General features: G+C 37.2%; 1 pseudogene; it reads right to left on the bottom strand.

Annotated features, from left to right (window-relative positions):
• Positions 1-15,233: 15,233 nt before the first annotated feature.
• On the bottom strand, positions 15,234-16,048 carry LOC149851215 (uncharacterized; annotated as a pseudogene).
• Positions 16,049-18,407: the final 2,359 nt, after the last annotated feature.

Below are 18,407 nucleotides of genomic sequence, written 5' to 3'. Positions count from 1 at the left end.
TTTCTGTGTCAGATCTCCCAAATGCTTTGTACAATTCTTGCAGTATACATCAAATTATACCTAGCAGTTTTCATTACCGAACACCAAAGGAATCCAGATAGTTTCTTATTCTCATTACTTGAAACTCTGGGCTCAGATTTAGGGCTATTATTTGAATGACACAGGATCTTAAATAGTGAAACTTTTGCCTTAAAAGTTGCTTTATCCTTTTCTGTTTTCTACTTTTTCCTGTTCTTTCTTTATACTGTATTTCTTTCAAGATATTGTTGTGCCCTATAATTGACTCTGAATTGAAAAGGCCTGTATAAGTGTTGAATATAACAGCTGTATAGTATAATTCTGAGCTCTTTCAGGATGAAAAAATAATAATTTTCTTCAGGTTAGGAAAAGCTTATAATGTCCACATAGTTAATCTTGGATGGGATCCGTCTCGTATGGGTTATATTCCTCTCTTGATTCTTAGTTGTACAAGGTTTAGCCCATGCCTTCCCTCTCTGGTGATCGCCTTGAGATCATCCTGCACTTCTTGGGGTTCCCAGTTTCCTTCTTTCTTGGTATTTTTGCTGATATATTCCTAGTTTTAATTAGTAGAGTAATGAACTGATTGCGAAGTCTCTGTTCATTAATTATTAGCATCTTCTTGCTGACAGATATGAGATAACCTGTGCAAATCCAAAGTGTGACAATCCTAAAAGAGAATGGCCATCACTCCAACCATGAATACTTTTACAAGTGCATGGTCTTATTTTGTCCTTGATAGCCCTAACAAGGCCATAGACTAAGTGAAAATGCAGTCATTCACCATGATTGTAGATGGCCTTTCCATTCAGTTTATGTTTAACCATAACGTTTAACTACTATTTTCCTTTCTCTGTCTTTTTCCTATACGAAGTGTTTAGCTACTGTGTTCCTTTTATTCCGATTTCCATAGGAAGTGTTAACACCACACTTGAGGCATTCAGTTACCATATGGCCAGCCAGCATATAGTATTTGTGGTTTCAAAATAAGTTCCCAAAATACTTCACTGCCAGCATTCTTTTCTCTTGTGTTTCCTATTTGTTATTGTAAGCGTCATTATTTCCTTCTTGCTTGCTTATCTTTTTCCTGATGATTTCATTTCCCCACCCTATCATCACTTTTCCTGATGAATTTGATATTTGTTTGATGCCTCACGTATAGTATTTATTTAGTGCGCTTTCCTGACTTTCAATACTTCAAATATTCTGATATGCAGTTCGATTTCTTTTGGCTTTTCAGACTTTTTTTGTGTTTTTTTATTTACAAGCTTCCAGCTGTTGATTTTGAGTTTTACAACTATTGATTTTATGATACCTTAACTATAGTCGCAAATATTGCTGTTTTTATTTAATCTCATGATTTATCGTGAGATTTTTGAAAACCAATACAAGCCCCATAAGCCACTGTTTTAAAAAATGGATCGGGTTATTGATCAGGCATCGTTATTGATCTGCTAAACCTTCTTTTGTGGGACCTAAGGAGCAAGCAATCTGTTTTTTTAGGTTTGCAACACGCATGGAGCAGTACATAAGGGCAGTTCGCGCAGCAGCGCGGACTTCAGCAACAACGTCTGGCCCGTCTGTGCCTTCCGCGGGTTCGTGATGGGTTCGAGCGTCGAAGGCGAGGCTATTAGCATGCTAATTTTTGTTATTATCCCTTCATTTGTGCTTCTACTGCAATGGATCCATTTGCATAACATGTGGAAGCTGTCTTTTGATTATGTCCTTATGCACATGCAGACTGCCAAAATCAGTTGTTACTTCCAAAGGTGTCCAAAAGTAAGAGTGTACAGGCTAAGCTGACCAAGAAGTTTGTGCCCTTACCTTATTTTACAGCATTTTTCTCCTATTCATGCTGGTGCTTCTGTGTTTCTTGTTGTTTGAATCATATTGATCTAATGAGGGTGACTACTTTGTTTGCAGGGACTTGGGCCTGCATAAGTTGGTGTTTATGTCAAAGGGGCTACCTGATGGAACTGAAGTGGCATATTATGCCCGTGGTCAGGTTGTTCAATACTAAATAGTGAACTTATAAAAGTAATTTTACTTGTTGTTTGATATCCTTTTAACTTGGCCATTCCTTTCATTTTCCCACAGAAATTACTTAAAGGATATAAACAAGGCTATGGCATATTCTGTTTTTGCTGCAAAACTGAGGTACATGATATATTCTGCTGTCATATCTGTATCCAAGCTTCCTATTAATGCAATTCCAATCTATTTTAACATGCAAATTTCATAATTTTAACTAATGAATATCATTTTGTAAATGTACCCTTGCTTAATTTCTTATTCATATAAAGTTATTATGTTTTGGCGGTTCTTTTTTCATTTTTTGTTTAGCTTTAGAACCCTAACCCTTTTTCCATTAGAACCCTATCTATTTTTCATTTCTCCTTGTGACGATTCTTGGGCATTTCATCTTCAAGCATTCTAGTAAGGTTGTAATAACTTTTTGGTCAACCTTTCTCGTCTTTTGGCCTCCAAAACTTAGGACCAAAATTAAGTTTCATTTATTATCTTGCATTCTTAAGGTTTTAAGTTTATATATATATATATATATATATATATATATATATATGTGTGTGTGTGTGTGTGTGTGTGTGTGTGTGTTGTGTGTGTGTTGGCTAACGCCCCAAAAATCTAACCCAAAAATATAATTTTTTTTAAATAGCAAAAACACTTATTCTCATATTGGTTCATTTTCATAGGATATGACAAAGTTTTTATGCTGGCTGTCACAGGCCTACCGCAACCCTCCTCCTTTATCCGGGCTTGGGACCGGCAGTGTATAACTACACAGGCGGAGTGATGGATGAGCTTTGAAGAAAATGAAATCAAGAAGGGCAGTTGGCCCAGATGGTATACCTATCGAGGCTTGGAAATGCTTGGGAGAGAAAGGTTTAGAATGGTTGACAAATCTTTTTAACTTGATTTGGCGAACAAATAAGATGCCTAATGAGTGGAGGAAGAGTACTTTGGTGCCTTTATATAAGAATAAGGGTGATATACAAGATTGCACAAACTATCGTGGTATAAAACTCATGAGTCATACTATGAAACTTTGGGAGAGGGTGATTGAGTCTAGGTTGAGGAAGGTTGTCATGATATCGGAGAATCAATTTGGTTTTATGCCTGGAAGATCAACTATGGAAGCTATACATCTTCTTAGACAACTTATTGAAAGATATAGAGAGAGGAACAAAGATTTGCATATGGTTTTTATTGATTTAGAGAAGGCATACGATAGAGTACCTAGGGACGTTCTCTGGTGGACAATGATGAAAAAAGGTGTTTCTCTCAAGTACATTAGTATAATTAAAGATATGTATGAAGGAGTAGTAACCAATGTCCGCACTTGTAGAGGGGTGACAACCAATTTTCCTATAACGGTTGGGTTACATCAAGGATCTGCTTTAAGCCATTTCCTATTTGCTATAGTGATGGATGAGCTTACGAGATCAATTCAAGAAAATGTGCCGTGGTGTATGTTGTTTGCTGATGATATTGTTTTGATTGATGAGTCTAGAGCTGGGGTTAATGCTAAGTTAGAATTATGGAGACAAACATTGGAAGCAAGAGGTTTTAAGTTGAGTAAGAGTAAGACAGAATACATGGAATGTTGATTTAGTAAGCAACGAAATAGAGATGGGAGTGTAGTGAAGCTTGGTGAGCAAGAAATATCGGTGGATGATTCTTTCAAATATTTGGGATCTATCATTCAAAAGTATGGAGAAATTGATGGAGATGTAAATCATAGGATAAAGGTTGGGTGGATGAAATGGAAAAGTGCTACTGGAGTGCTGTGCGATCGTAGAATGCCATTGCGGTTGAAGGGAAAGTTTTATAGGACGACTATTAGACCCGCTTTACTATATGGTACGGAATGTTGGGCTGCCAAGAGACATCATATTCAAAAAATGAGTGTAGCTGAGATGCGGATGCTTAGATGGATGTGTGGAAATACAATAAAAAATAAGATTCGGAACGAAGAGATACGTAAGAAGGTAGGTGTTGCACCCATTGAAAATAAGATGCGAGAGAATCGTTTACGGTGGTTTGGACATATTCGGCGAAGGCCTAATGATGCTCCAGTTAGAAGGTTGGAGAAATGGGAAAATATATTAGTTAAAAGAGGTCGGGGTAGGCCTAGGAAGACTTGGATGGAGATGATAGGAAAGGATATGAATGCTTTGAACCTCACCGAGGACATGGCGTTGGATAGAAATGATTGGAGGAAAAGGATTCATGTGGAAGACCCAAAATGAATTTCTTTTTTGGTTCTTATCGCTGACCCCAATTGTTTTGTGATGAAGGCGTAGTTGTTGTTGTTGTTGTTGTAGCAAAAACACTTATTCGTTTATGGTCAGAATTTATGGGCAGGTTACAGGTATTTAAAACCATCATCTATTCCATAAAGTAAATTGACTTAATAATTAATTAAATAATTGTATATCAAACAAGTCTTAACAATAATTTAACAATTGTTTAAAACAAAGTTCCGCAAGACACAAAAATATATGACTCCAGGGCACCACCTGCAGCAATCCGGCAACCGGTCCATGTTTATCATTCTTTATCTAAAAACTTGTAAAATATAAGGGGTCAGCTATCAACAAGCCCCACTAGGATACATAGTATCAATATGTATATACACTATGTCAAGAGTACATAACACATACATATTTCTAGAAACATATGGGTGTAGTAATCATAAACGCATTCAAACCATATGTATTTCACACAGTACAACCATCAGGTAAACAGGCATATAACTGAAACATTTTAAGTTGTATGTCATAGATCATAACTATACCATATCATTTATAGTATCTAGACATAATCTCAATACACAAAAAGTAAGATATTAAGTTGTATTATTATGTTTCTCTATTTAACTTTTTATATGGGTACACACAGGCTAATACATCATAGCAGACCGAGACCATACAGAAGTTCATTATGATAAATTTTAATAACCTGAGTGACTAGCTGTATGGATATCCAGAGGAAAGTAACCGAGAGAATACTCCTCAAAAGCAAAAACTAGAATAGGATGCACCTCGATACTTCTGCAGAAGACATGTATCTACCACCTAAGACATATTGGTAGCCCTGCTCTCTTAACTCCGAGGATTGTGAACTGAGTGAGATGCCTAGCTCTCAAAAGACGTAAATTTCCCATAAAGTTTTTACCATATACCCTCCTTGAGGTATAACTAGAACTCAAAGAATCCGATAACATATACCCTTTTTTAGGTATACCCAGAATCTCAAATTTAAGATTATGTTTGCATACATTAATTTATTTATTACTTGACCTAAATTGCAGATTCCCAAGGGTTTAACGTAACCGTCAACTCAACCATGTGTATTTCATGTACATGTACACTTTCATGCCTTATTGCATAACCACAAATCATGCAACACACACAACCCAGTGCACTTAAGGCACCACAATGGTTTCTTTGAACCATAGGCTCACACAGGAGCCAACACCTATGCATGTATAAACATCATAAAAATAGTTATACAAGTCACATGCCACACATTCACAAAGTGTCATTCAAATGTTACAAGTGTTCCTAGCAAGTGTTCAATATGGTGCCCTTAACCACAACATTAAACACATATCAATATCAAGCATAATTCATTCATAGGTATACAACCATGGCATGCGCGCACATCAAGGTCAAATTTCACCATTGTATGCATGACTTCATAAGCACATAATTCTCATTCATATTGATAACATAAACAATAAACCATAACAGTGTAGAAAATCATGCATTTACATGCCCTTTATTTAAACTGGTTTATGCAAAATGTGAAATGATTAAAATTTACAAGTTCTCGTAACATCAATCGTGATTCAGCCATAGCAGATAAAAATCCCAAATTTTTACTGAAGATTTGTAAATATGTTACTGATTCACAGGAGAAAGCTCTGCCACAAAATCATTACGGGTGAAGAAATAAATATCCCAGAACCAAAAGCTATTTTCTGTCTCCACAACAGAATTAGCCAAAATGGTTTTTTAAACCTGAATTAACCATAAAAATTCCCAAATTTTTGCAGAATACTCAAAATTCTAATAAAATCATTGTGCATACAATAACATGTCGAATCAAATCCCATAAAAATAAGACTTAGATCTAATTTCAGTTGGAAATAAAAATTCATTTACTATGGCTGCTTTATATAAATTTCAAAATAGTTTTGAATCCCATTATTTTCTTAAACGGATTTTCTCCATTTTTTCATTTCAAATCCGTAATGAATCAGGTCCTGAGATTTTTATGTTATATTTTCATATATTAGTATCAATTATCATAAAAATCCCAGCCCTAAAACCGGTTTCGTTTGAGAGTTAAAAATCCCATAAAAAACTAAATATGTTTTATATTGTTCTCAAATGGTGCAGAATTCTGCATTGGATTGCTGAGAGTATCTCTCAATTCATAGTCCATTTGAGTCAATTTTCTTTCTATGACTTTGTTAGAGAGTCTAGTTTAACCACATAAAATTTTAGAAATTTTCCATGCATGGACTGGGAGTAACAAAGCTTATATCTGGTCTGGACCAAACTATGCATTGACTGCATGCAGTTTGCAGTTTGAGTCTCTAACAAAATAATGTATTTTTCTTGTAAAAACCATTAGCAAAAACCCCACCAATGCTTTTGATCTTGTGTAAACCCATTAGGTTCATGTATATACACATCAATCATGTTATACACACATACATATAGTGCCTATCCTGATTCTATGACATAAAATATTCCGGACATGGGAAAAGAGATGTGACTCTACTGAATGGAAACAAACATGTGCCAAAACCAATATTTCTAGTAGATGCCTTAAAATTTTCACTTTATCCATGCACTTTGGCACTTGGTACAACACAAATCTAACCTTTAACATGATGTACAAAGACAAGATTATCATATTCATTCTACCATTAAATTGCATGTTGTAACCGTTACCAAGATCACTTGTACATAAGCATTTAAATGAAAAGAAAACATATATACTTGACATTATGATAATAGCATATATGTGCGCTACAACAAAACATAGGTATATATATAGGCATCATTAAAACAGCATATACATATCCTTGTACCGCAGCAAAAATACAAGTACATATACTTTAAAAATGCATATACGTTTCTTTGAAGCATTTGCTTCGAATTTTTTGTTTTTGAGCTTTCCTTCATATTCCCATCTCCTGACAGCCACAACTAATATCCATGGTTGGGCATATGTATAATAATATGTATATCTATAATAGATACAACATGCATAAGAGAAAACAAATGAACAAAATAGGCACATTACTTTCTCCAAAAATGTTTTTGGGACTTTTATTTTTGTATCGTATCCGTTATGATTAAGAAACATGGATGAATATGTGTATTACTACACATATATCAGATCTATATATTACATGCTTGTGTACTTCGGCATACACACACATAAATACACTATGTACCTATCTTTTGCTAGATCAATAATCTGAAAAATGGGTAGCTTGATTCAGTTGCTTCTCTTTGGATTCAGTTGCTGGTCCAACCTCGACCAGCAGCTGCTCCACCTTGATCCAGTAGCCTCCCTCACCCAACAATACCTCATTCAATAGAAGACACTTCTCAAGCTCGCGTGGGAGGAAGATTAAAAAAAAAATAGAGGAAGAAGGGAGAATCGACCTTGAGAGAGAGAGAATCATGTTGGGGCCTCTCTCTATTATTCTCTTTTATTGAGTTTTCCATTAAAGCAGTTTGGGAAGCAACCAGATCGAGGAACAACCCAGACCAGTTATTTAAGATGATTTGGTCCAAGAAGCACTTTCCAATAGCCACGCTAACCTTGAGATGGGCAGTCGATGGTCGTTTACTCACACAGGTCCGATTACAGAAAATGGGTGTCCCCCTCTTGTCCCAGTGTGTGCTGTGTCGTCAAGACTGCGAAGACGGCCCCCATCTGTTCTTTTTATATTCATTCAGCAAGGAGCTTTGGCGGCTGATAACAAATCTGTTGGGCATCAAGTGGGTTCCCTCGGGTGATGTCAGGCAAACCTTACTCTCATGGTTCTCAGTCGGTCATCAAGATAAAAAGGTTAGACTCAGCTGGGAAGTATGCTAATAAACAATCTGGTTTACATGAATGATTCGAAATAGACCAATTTTGAAGCAAAAACCTTGTTTCCCCCAACAAATCTATATGGAAGGACTGTTTAGAACTAGGGAACAGGTGATGGGAGTTCTGCAGAATTCTGAAAGCGCAACAGCAGTCAGGTGGCGCCATCTAGCATGTTGGTTCCCTCCTGATGAACATTGGATTCTGGTTAACATAAGCAGTATATTTCATTCACAGTGGCACTTTGGCTACACTGTGAGAGATCATGTTGGAAAGTTTTTGTGGGCAGGATGTTTCTCTGTCAAGGAAGATCTAGAGGCAAAAGAATGGTGCGGATGGCCGAAGATTCTAAGCATAGTCGACCGAAAAGCACAGGTCATGTTGGAGTCCGGTAGGCTTGACATGTTAGCCAAAACAAAAGCAGAACTTGAAGGGGTAGACAGAATCAGGTACCTCAACACGTCAAAGAATTTTTATACAGGTTCTGTATATTCAGTGTACAATATTCCAAAAACAATTCTAATTGCATAGCTAAGATACTGGCTAGAATAGCTAAAGGGGGTGTGGCCAAATCATGGAAAGATCACCCCCCCTGACTGGTTCCCTGATAGTAAGGAAATGTAAGGAGTAATTTTTTGATGATTAATTGATTCTAGTAAGGGGTCTGCCTAACCCCAGCTTGCCTTTCAAAAAAATATATCCAGTAGAATGAGAAAGTTACAATCAAACAAGGCATTCTAGATTGAATTTCCAAAATGAGAAATTTACAATACAAGCATTGGACTAGGGCATTCTAGATTGGATTTGCAAAACGTTCTCCACCAAAGTTACAATGAGCTAAGAATGCAAACGTACTACAAACACTGCAAAATACATAATGTAGAGGAGAATAGCAATTCTACAAGCAAAACACCAAGATATTGCTGATGTCAGCATGTTTATACAGCCTGGTGACATGGGAAGCTTAAATTTTGGCATCATTTTTATATAGTCAGGAAATGTGGATCACTGGTAGCCAAAGTACCCAATACCTTGATATCCTGATTAGGATCAACAATAATTGAAGAGCTGGAACTTTACTATTTTGTACATCAAAATTCTGGGATTTTATCCTAGAGTCTTGATAGAATCAGGACTCTGCCCCAGAGTCCAAGTCAAATCAGGACTCTATCCAAAGTTTGTTTTCTCACTCCATTTTCACTGATTTTCAAAAGCTTTGTTTAAATTTCATCATTTGCTTATCAGAAAACCAAAAATTTTTAGAGTCCTATTCGAATTAGGACTCTTCTTTAGAGTCCTAATTAGATCAGAACTCTGAACCAAAACTTCAATTTTATATTGTTTTCAACTGTTTTTCAAAATTCTCTTATTTGTTTTTTTCAGAAAATCCAAAAATCTAATAGGATGCCATCAACTTTCTAACGGATTTACCCTTTGTGTTGCTAGAAATTCCACCATCCCTCATCCTCCCCTCTTTTACATACTTATAAATTAAGGACTATTATTATTTCTTAACCCATTTTCTACACTTTAGAATATAGATGTGGTAGTTGGGTACGTGATCCCTGTTTTTGCAGGATGGTGATAACATAGAACCTTGCTCTCTTTTATGCATCTTTCTTTATCAACACTATGAAGATTAACAATGATGCTCTACTTAACATATACAGCCATATAATCTAACCAAAAAAGTAAGCCACAAAATCTCCCTCACCCATCTCTAGCACAACAAAATCATTGATCCGTAGCTTACTCACCTGGTTCCAACAATCCTTGTATGCACAAACCTATTCATGCATACTGTAGGAAAGGAGAAAACCCCGAAAAAGTGGAAGATCAACATTCTGTATGATTCTGATTTTCACCTAAATTTGCTGGGTGTTTTTCATGTCCAAAACTGTCAATGAAATTTCTATAAGGTTCCCTTTCTTCTCTTAAGATGAAAAGGCATAATTTCCATATTTTCCATTTAAGGAAAGAAAAATTTGAACCACCTAAGTGACAATCTCCTAATGTGTTACTTCTGCCAAGCCCTTGTACAAATGTTGTACCCATGTTCTACCATACCTTTACTGGAGACTCTTGGTATGGGTCATCCAGGTTTCAAACTTAAATCGAACCATTTTTCCCATCTTATAATCCAATTAAATGTAGTCTATGTTTGACATCAGAAGCATGTACTATAAACTATATATCTGTTGATCATTATTAGTTAGTTAACTACCTAACTTTAACATGCTTTAGACTTATAGTTCATAATTGACAATCTATAACTTCATATCTACAGCATCTTGTAGCATGTAGCAAAATTGTGCATTTCTAACACACACATCTAGAGCATCTTGTAGCATGTAGCAAAATTATGCATTTTTGCCACACACATGTACCCATTTTTTTAGAAATTTTCATGTTGTACCCTCTGTACCCATCTCGTACCCCATTCCTGCACCCCAGACCTATGTGACATAGCTAAGCTCACTGCATATAAATACATTACATGCAGATGCATGTATAGAAGTTCAACGACTTCTCCAATATGAGGTACAACTTTGTTAGACCCACCATGTACACTGTTGGTTGACAAAGCATATATCATGCTTGAAAAGTGAAAACAGACCCTATATTCAAGGTAAATCATAATTAAAGGTGGCAGCTGTTAGAATGTTAGAATTGTATTTGTATCGGATATGGATCCGATATTGGATCCATATCCGAGCGTATGCTTTCCCCATGCTTGGGCGGTGGCATACTTGTAATTCTGTATATTTTTTTCATGTATTTTGTTCAGTAGTGTTAGATCCTATATATATCTTATTAAGAGAGGGTCACGATACTTTTAACGTGCCCTACTTTTCATTTGGCATCCTCCTCTTCTCCCCCTCTCCTCTCTTCTCTTTATTTTGTATTTTCAGATTGAAGGCTATTCTCCAAAGCTTGAAGGCGCACTATCTTGAAGCCCTATTCAGATTCTTTCATGGTATCAGAGCCCTATGACTCTATGGACTGAGGCATTTCACACGGCCGTTTATGTTATAAATTGATTGCCTTTAGCTCTTCTCGCAGGGAAATCTCCTTTCTTTCTTTTGAATCATGAGCATCCTAAGTATGATGAGCTTCGGGTTTTTGGATGCATTTGCTATGTTCATGTTGATTCCAGCCTCCGGAACAAACTTCAGGCTCGGGCTATAATGTGTCAGTTTGTGGGCTATGCAGACCATTATCGAGGCTATAGGTGCTATAATCCCCTAACAGGCCGTATACATATTTCAAGACATGTTGTTTTTGATGAACTCAGATTGCAGTTTCACACTTCTTCCAAGGCTATTCATGATTCAACGTCCAGACTATATGATCCATGGTTATGTGCTAATATCTTAGGCGATGGGATTCAACCGACCACTTTTCCAGCCCCTCCTGACAGTACTCACATTGAAGCAGAAATATCTGATGCCCAGATGGATAGTACTCACATTGAAGCAGACATGTCTGATACTCAGATGGCTGATCCTCCTTTAGACAGATTTTCTGGCTTGGTTTATTCTCGTCGCACTCCTGCCTCTACTACTGATTCTGTTATCGTTCCTTCTCATCCACGAAGGTCCACTCGAGCGAGACATCCCGTGGATAGATGGATAAGCTATAACACTTTTACTTTGGATTTTCAGCTTTTTATGACCAGTTTGCATAAACAGACTGAACCAAAGTGTTATTCTCAGGCCTCTCAAAATTCCCGTTGGATTGAAGCCATGAATGAAGAAATGGAAGCCTTGAATGAATGTCAAACATGGGAAGTCGTTCCACGGCCAAGGGATAAGAATGTTGTTGGGTCTAAATGGGTTTATAAAATCAAATATAAACCAGATGGCAGTATTGATAGGTATAAAGCTCGTCTTGTGGCTAGAGGTTTCACTCAACAACATGGGGAAGATTATGATGAGACTTTCAGCCCTGTTGTTAAGATGAGTACCATTCGAGTTATTCTCTCTCTTGCTGTTACTTTTGGATGGCCATTACATCAACTTGATGTCAAAAATGCTTTTCTTCATGGTTTCCTCAAAGAGGACGTCTACATGGAACAGCCACCAGGATATGCTACTAATGATTCTAATCTATGGGTATGCAAGTTGCACAAGTCATTATATGGGTTAAAACAGGCTTCTCGTTCATGGTTTGAAAGGTTCTCCCTTCACATTCAAGAAGCTGGTTTTCAGAAGAGTGCTCTTGATCATTCTCTTTTTATCTATCACAAAGGAGGGATCACTACTTGGTTATTGATATATGTGGATGACATTGTTCTCACGGGAAATACTTCCTCTCATATCGTCCAAATCAAAGAAGTGTTAGAACAACACTTCAAAATGAAAGATCTCGGGGACCTCAGATATTTTTTGGGTGTTGAATTAGACAGGACTGAGGATTCCCTCACTCTTTCTCAACACAAGTATGCCCTTGATATTCTCACATCCTCTGGTATGTCTGATTGTAAGCCCATTAACACGCCCAGCGTTTTGCATGCAAAGTTGAACGTTTCAGATGGCAGTCCTGCATATCCTGTTCCAACCCTTTACCGCAGTATTGTTGGGAAACTTCAATATTTGACATTCACTCGGCCCGACATTGTATATGCTGTCAATCAAGTTTCCCAGTTTATGCATGCTCCCACAGACACTCATATGGAAGCTGTCAAGCGTATCTTACGTTATCTCAAGGGGACTATTGGTGATGGACTTACTTATAAACGCATGTCTCCTACTGTGGATGGTCATATTATCTCTACTTACACTGATGTTGATTGGGGAAGCGATCTTGATGAACGCCGATCTGTTTCTGGCTATTGTGTCTTTCTCAATTCTAATCTTGTCTGTTGGAGTAGTCGCAGACAACGCGCCATTGCAAAATCCAGCACAGAAGCTGAATATAGGGCCATGGCTGCTGGCACTGCCGATGCTACTTGGCTTCGTCACCTCCTTGGGGAATTATCTCTTCCTATTGCTCAATCTTCCATGCTGGTTGACAATCAAAGTGCCATTAAAATTTCATTCAATCCCATACTTCACAGTCGTACCAAGCACATTGAGATTGATCAACATTTCATTCGTCAGAAAATAGAAGATGAGGAAATCTCCCCTGCATATATACATACTTCTGAACAAGTTGCTGATCTTTTCACCAAAGGACTCACTGGATCACAGTTTTGGCATTTGAAGAACAAGTTGGGCATGATGAAAACTCATGCACAACTTGAGGGGGGATGTTAGAATGTTAGAATTGTATTTGTATCGGATATGGATCCGATATTGGATCCATATCCGAGCGTATGCTTTCCCCATGCTTGGGCGGTGGCATACTTGTAATTCTGTATATTTTTTTCATGTATTTTGTTCAGTAGTGTTAGATCCTATATATATCTTATTAAGAGAGGGTCACGATACTTTTAACGTGCCCTACTTTTCATTTGGCATCCTCCTCTTCTCCCCCTCTCCTCTCTTCTCTTTATTTTGTATTTTCAGATTGAAGGCTATTCTCCAAAGCTTGAAGGCGCACTATCTTGAAGCCCTATTCAGATTCTTTCAGCAGCAAGATACTATTCAACTTAAACAACTTGGTTGTACATTAAAAAGCTTGCATTAGCCATTACAGAAAATCCACCAAAATCATTTTATCTTGTCACTTCATGACTGTTTTATTTGTTTCATATTGTATTAGTGCAACAGCATTGCAGATTTTCTATTTATACATCAAGATCATGGTAATGGCATTACATGTCATACATGAATGCATGCCCCAACAGAACATTCTTATTAAGAGCCATAAAAAGACACTTTTGGATGTGATACGTGTTGTTTCCTAAGACATGAGGATAAAGCCTTGTGCACTGCAAAGTATGCCCTTAACAGGATTTCAACAAGTGCTGCAACATCCATCCTCGTCAGATATGGGTGTACTGAAGACCAGATGTGTGTGACCATAGATTAGAATGAGACCCTCTACAGTCGCTAGTTCAGCATTAGTTAGTTGACAAATTGAATAGCCATACCATCAGATACACTTTCATTGGAAACCCTAGGGGTTCCAACAGGGTTATAGCTTGTACCCACACAGTAAAACTTTGTTTGAGAGCACGGATGCTAATATGAAACCATTAAACATTGATCATCATTTACAATGGAAATTATTATTTGTAGGGATCAAGATCGATACAAATTCTGGACTCTTCAAGTTTGGCTCTTTCTAGTGGTGCTTAATTGAAACAAACTAAGATGTTATTTGAGAGATCTGATCATTCTGATCTTGAAACAAACCACATATACCGTTCATCATTGTAAAGAATTTAGCACTCCACAACCGTGAATAGGATCAAATTCAATAATTCATATAGCATACTTCAATTTATGAGCCAAGAAGTTAAAAAATAAGAACAGATTTTTTTTTTCAAAGTTGTAAATACAACTATGTGCCTACGGTAGAAAAGCAAGAGCATAGGGACAACCATGGACACACACTAAAACGATAGTATATTCTAACAATCCTGCCGTCACACAATTCTAACTTTTATTTTCATGTTCAACTATCAACAGAAGGCATTGGATAGGCTGGACAAGCTTTCTGAAACAGATATGCTTAGAAGACACTGTGGCATAAATCTGATATCACTACTCTCCCAGTGGGTTTTTACTTCTCCCTTTTCAATTTAGTAAACAAGCTGAAGAATGCCAACCATGGGATTGAAAAAGAAAAATAAAATCTCGTCGGAGATAAGACAGAGCGACTTCACCTAGCCACTGTAGCATTCAAAGCCCTCTCTTAAAACAATTTTACTACAGTGTAATTCTTCTCCCTGGCAGACTGTCTGAACCGACGAAAAACTAAAGCAATCTGGCATTATAAAGCATTACGCAAGCAATCACTAAACCAGATTTCACATCACAAACCACAATTAAGATTGATCAGGTACCCCTTGCAACCAAGATCCCCAAACAAAAGGAGATGGGGAAAACAAAACCAAACGGTTTTGAGATCAAACAACAGAACACCGTGTCACGATCAGATATCATAATTTCATGCTTGAAGAAGACCAGAGTAACTTTCACATCATAGAATAAATGTAAGCATCCACACATACGGCAATGAAATTTAACAAGTGCACAAGAAAAGAAAACGCCGAATTTCCTGTGATAAAAAAAACTGATATGCACCATGTGACCAATTGAACCAAAATTTCTCCCGATTTGAAGCTCCGGCAAAAGAAACACCTAATTGCCCCAACATAAGAAAGAAAGATACATAAAATTCACGGAGTTCACCGGAGATACGCCGGGATCTTGATGCGGACGAAGAGCATGCTCATCACGTAGGCGATCGTGACGGAGGAGATTCCGGTGGAGGCGAGCGAGATGCGGACGCTCCTGGCGCGGTTCTTGTCGAGGGAGAGATCCATCATGATGAGGCCGATGCCGCCGAGGACGAACATGGAGCCGGAGGAGATGCCCTCGATGATGTACTGGCCGTTGACCCTGCCGGGGAGGAAGACGACGGGCTTGACGGCGCCGGTGACCCGATCCTGCGTGCTGCCGATGCCGGGGGGCTCGACGATCACGTCGTAGACGAAGCCGGAGACGACGACGAAATAGGCGAGGAGAACAAGGGAGAAGACGGTCATGGAGGAGGGGAGGGAGAAGGAAGGGAGCTTGAGGCGGAGGCGGGGGACCCTCAGGAAGCCGTAAGGGAGGAACCTCAGGATGTGGAGCAAGGGATCGATCGAATCGAACTCCGAAGAGAGGTAAGCGGTCGCGGGGCTCTCGATCTTCGGCGCCATGCTTCGATGCTTCTCTCACTCTCTCTCAGGGTTTTGCAGAGAGGAAGAGGAAATCTAGGGTTTTGCAGAACCTCTGATTCTGCAAGAAGAAGAAGAAGAAGAAGGAGGTAGAAATGGTTTCCTGGGTAGGAGGAAATGTCGGTTGTGCCCGTTTCAATTCTGTTAATGTCATTCAAGTCCTTGATAATTTGCATTAGGAAAATCAACGGCACGGATTGTTCGGACCAGCATAAATCTCGTCATCGAGATTTTCTCGGCAAAGAAAGTTAAAAAACAAAAAAAGTTTTTAAATCTCGAAAAGAAATTGATATATTGGATTTCAAGAATGTAGGAAAATATTTAAAAATATAAGAAAAGTAAAAATATAAAAATATAATTTTTGAATTAATAAGTATACAAGATGGGATATTTAAAAATAGGTGATATGATGAAAATATCACGCTTTTTATGGGATTACATCGCTTTTAAAAATCTCATGATAAATCAAGAGATTTTCAAAAATGGCCTTGACCGATTGGAAGTTCGGACTTCGGATCCTTTTTGTGTTGCATGCTAAGCCAGAACCGATTGGACCGGATGTGATTCAAATTTCGCACACAATGACCCGTGGGTAAAACCATAAAAGTAGGGGTACAAATAGTTCAGATTTAGGTGAAATTTGAAATCCGATCCGAATATGACACATTATTCTAGGATGTGAATGTTAAAATAAGATCCTAATGTATATCCGGGTCGGATATGGATTTACATGATTGAACATTTTGTGATTCAGCTTCAATATGGATTGGTACCTCTTTGTAGGAACTACATTCCTAATCGGATTAAATATGAGCTGTTTGCACCAATGTTGTTAAAATCGGTTCTCTAGGTGAAACGGTTTTTTAAAAAGAAAACGAAAAAAAATCAAATCAATCTTGAATCGGCCCCATTAGATGACAAGTGTCATTAAAAAAATAACAAAAAAAGTATTTAAACCCTTAAAAATGTTTAAAAAATGAATTGAATCGGCCCGTTTTGAATGGTCTTGGGTCTGATTCGATCTGAATAAGCTGATTCAGGCCAAGTTATACCGATTTTGACAACATTAGTTTGCACTGTTTACATGTAAAACCTCTTGTTTTCCCAACTTGTTTTTTTCGTTAGATTCAGTCTCAAGATCTAAATTTTGAATACGGATTCCAATTCTGCCAACCCGGATCTAGTTTGGATTTAGACTTGCTGCCCAGCGTCTGATTCACATGTGTGACCCATTTGCACCCTTGGTCCAAATAGAATCTGTTCATATTTAAATACATCTAGGGGTGTCAATGGAACAGAATTTATCCGATATCTGACTGAATCTGATTTTGCTTTAGTCAGATTTGGTAAGCCAAAACCATATCCAATTATGTTGCCTTTTTGCTACCGAAACTGACAGATATCCGGATTTGATGGATATCTGAATCCATTTACATGTAAAAACCCAGATTTGATATGACCATTTTATCATCCAAATCTAAATCTGAAACTGAATCTATTTAGCCAACATCCTGTTAGAATCATATCAGACACAAATTCAAACCATCTCATCCTTCGATTGTTCTTTGTGAGATGTTTTCTTTGCAAATCTCTTTCAATTTTTTTGTCCTTTCTTTTGATATCTAAGAAATTTTTTAAACTTCCTTGACATCATCTTCTTCTTCACTCCCTTTCTCTGATTCAAAAATTCTACATTATGCACACAAAAATACCCATGCCTGAACCTCTTTAATGCCTAAACCTTTTTGTGTCCAAATATTTTATAATTGGGAGTGGCTGTTATTGGAAATTATGTATGGATGGCAACTGAGTGGAGGTTTTGTAGTGTTTTTTTACAAAATTGTCTTTACAAATGTGTTTGGTATGGTCCATTTGCTATTTGGATTGTATTTTTTGACCCAAAAAAAATGAATTTTTGAGCCTGATGCTATAGCAAAGCAGAGTCCATTCAGATCCATCTTAGATTTTGTGTTCTTTTATTATTGGGATCTTTGCGTTTATATATTTTAAATTTGGATATTGGATCATTGTATTTGATTCATATCAAGATAAGTTTTATCTTTTTTAAAAGTTATCACAATAGTTGGTTTGCTTGATTTAAAATTAACAAAGCTTCATCTATTTATAAATGAATAATCTTGGTAGTCAAATTTGATTGGGATATTGAAATCAGTTTTTTTATTTCTTGTTATTTTCTTGATTTTTTGTATTTTTTTATATTTCTTTTTTCCTAGATAATCTCATAGTTAGGCAGGATTTCCTTTAAACCTAAAATCAGATTTACATGTGAGCCTTAAATATTTATCAAAATTTTGAGAAAAAAGACTTTAAAGCCTTATAAAAACCTACCCATATTGTGGAATTGGATAATTGAAGCGACAATTCTATAAAATTAAGCACTTAGATCACATGTATA

The sequence above is a fragment of the Nuphar pumila genome, chromosome 1, assembly GCF_984573655.1.
Source record: "Nuphar pumila chromosome 1, dmNupPumi1.hap1.1, whole genome shotgun sequence".
In the NCBI taxonomy this organism is placed as follows: Eukaryota; Viridiplantae; Streptophyta; class Magnoliopsida; order Nymphaeales; family Nymphaeaceae; genus Nuphar; species Nuphar pumila.
This window is presented reverse-complemented; position numbering and strand designations above follow the sequence as displayed.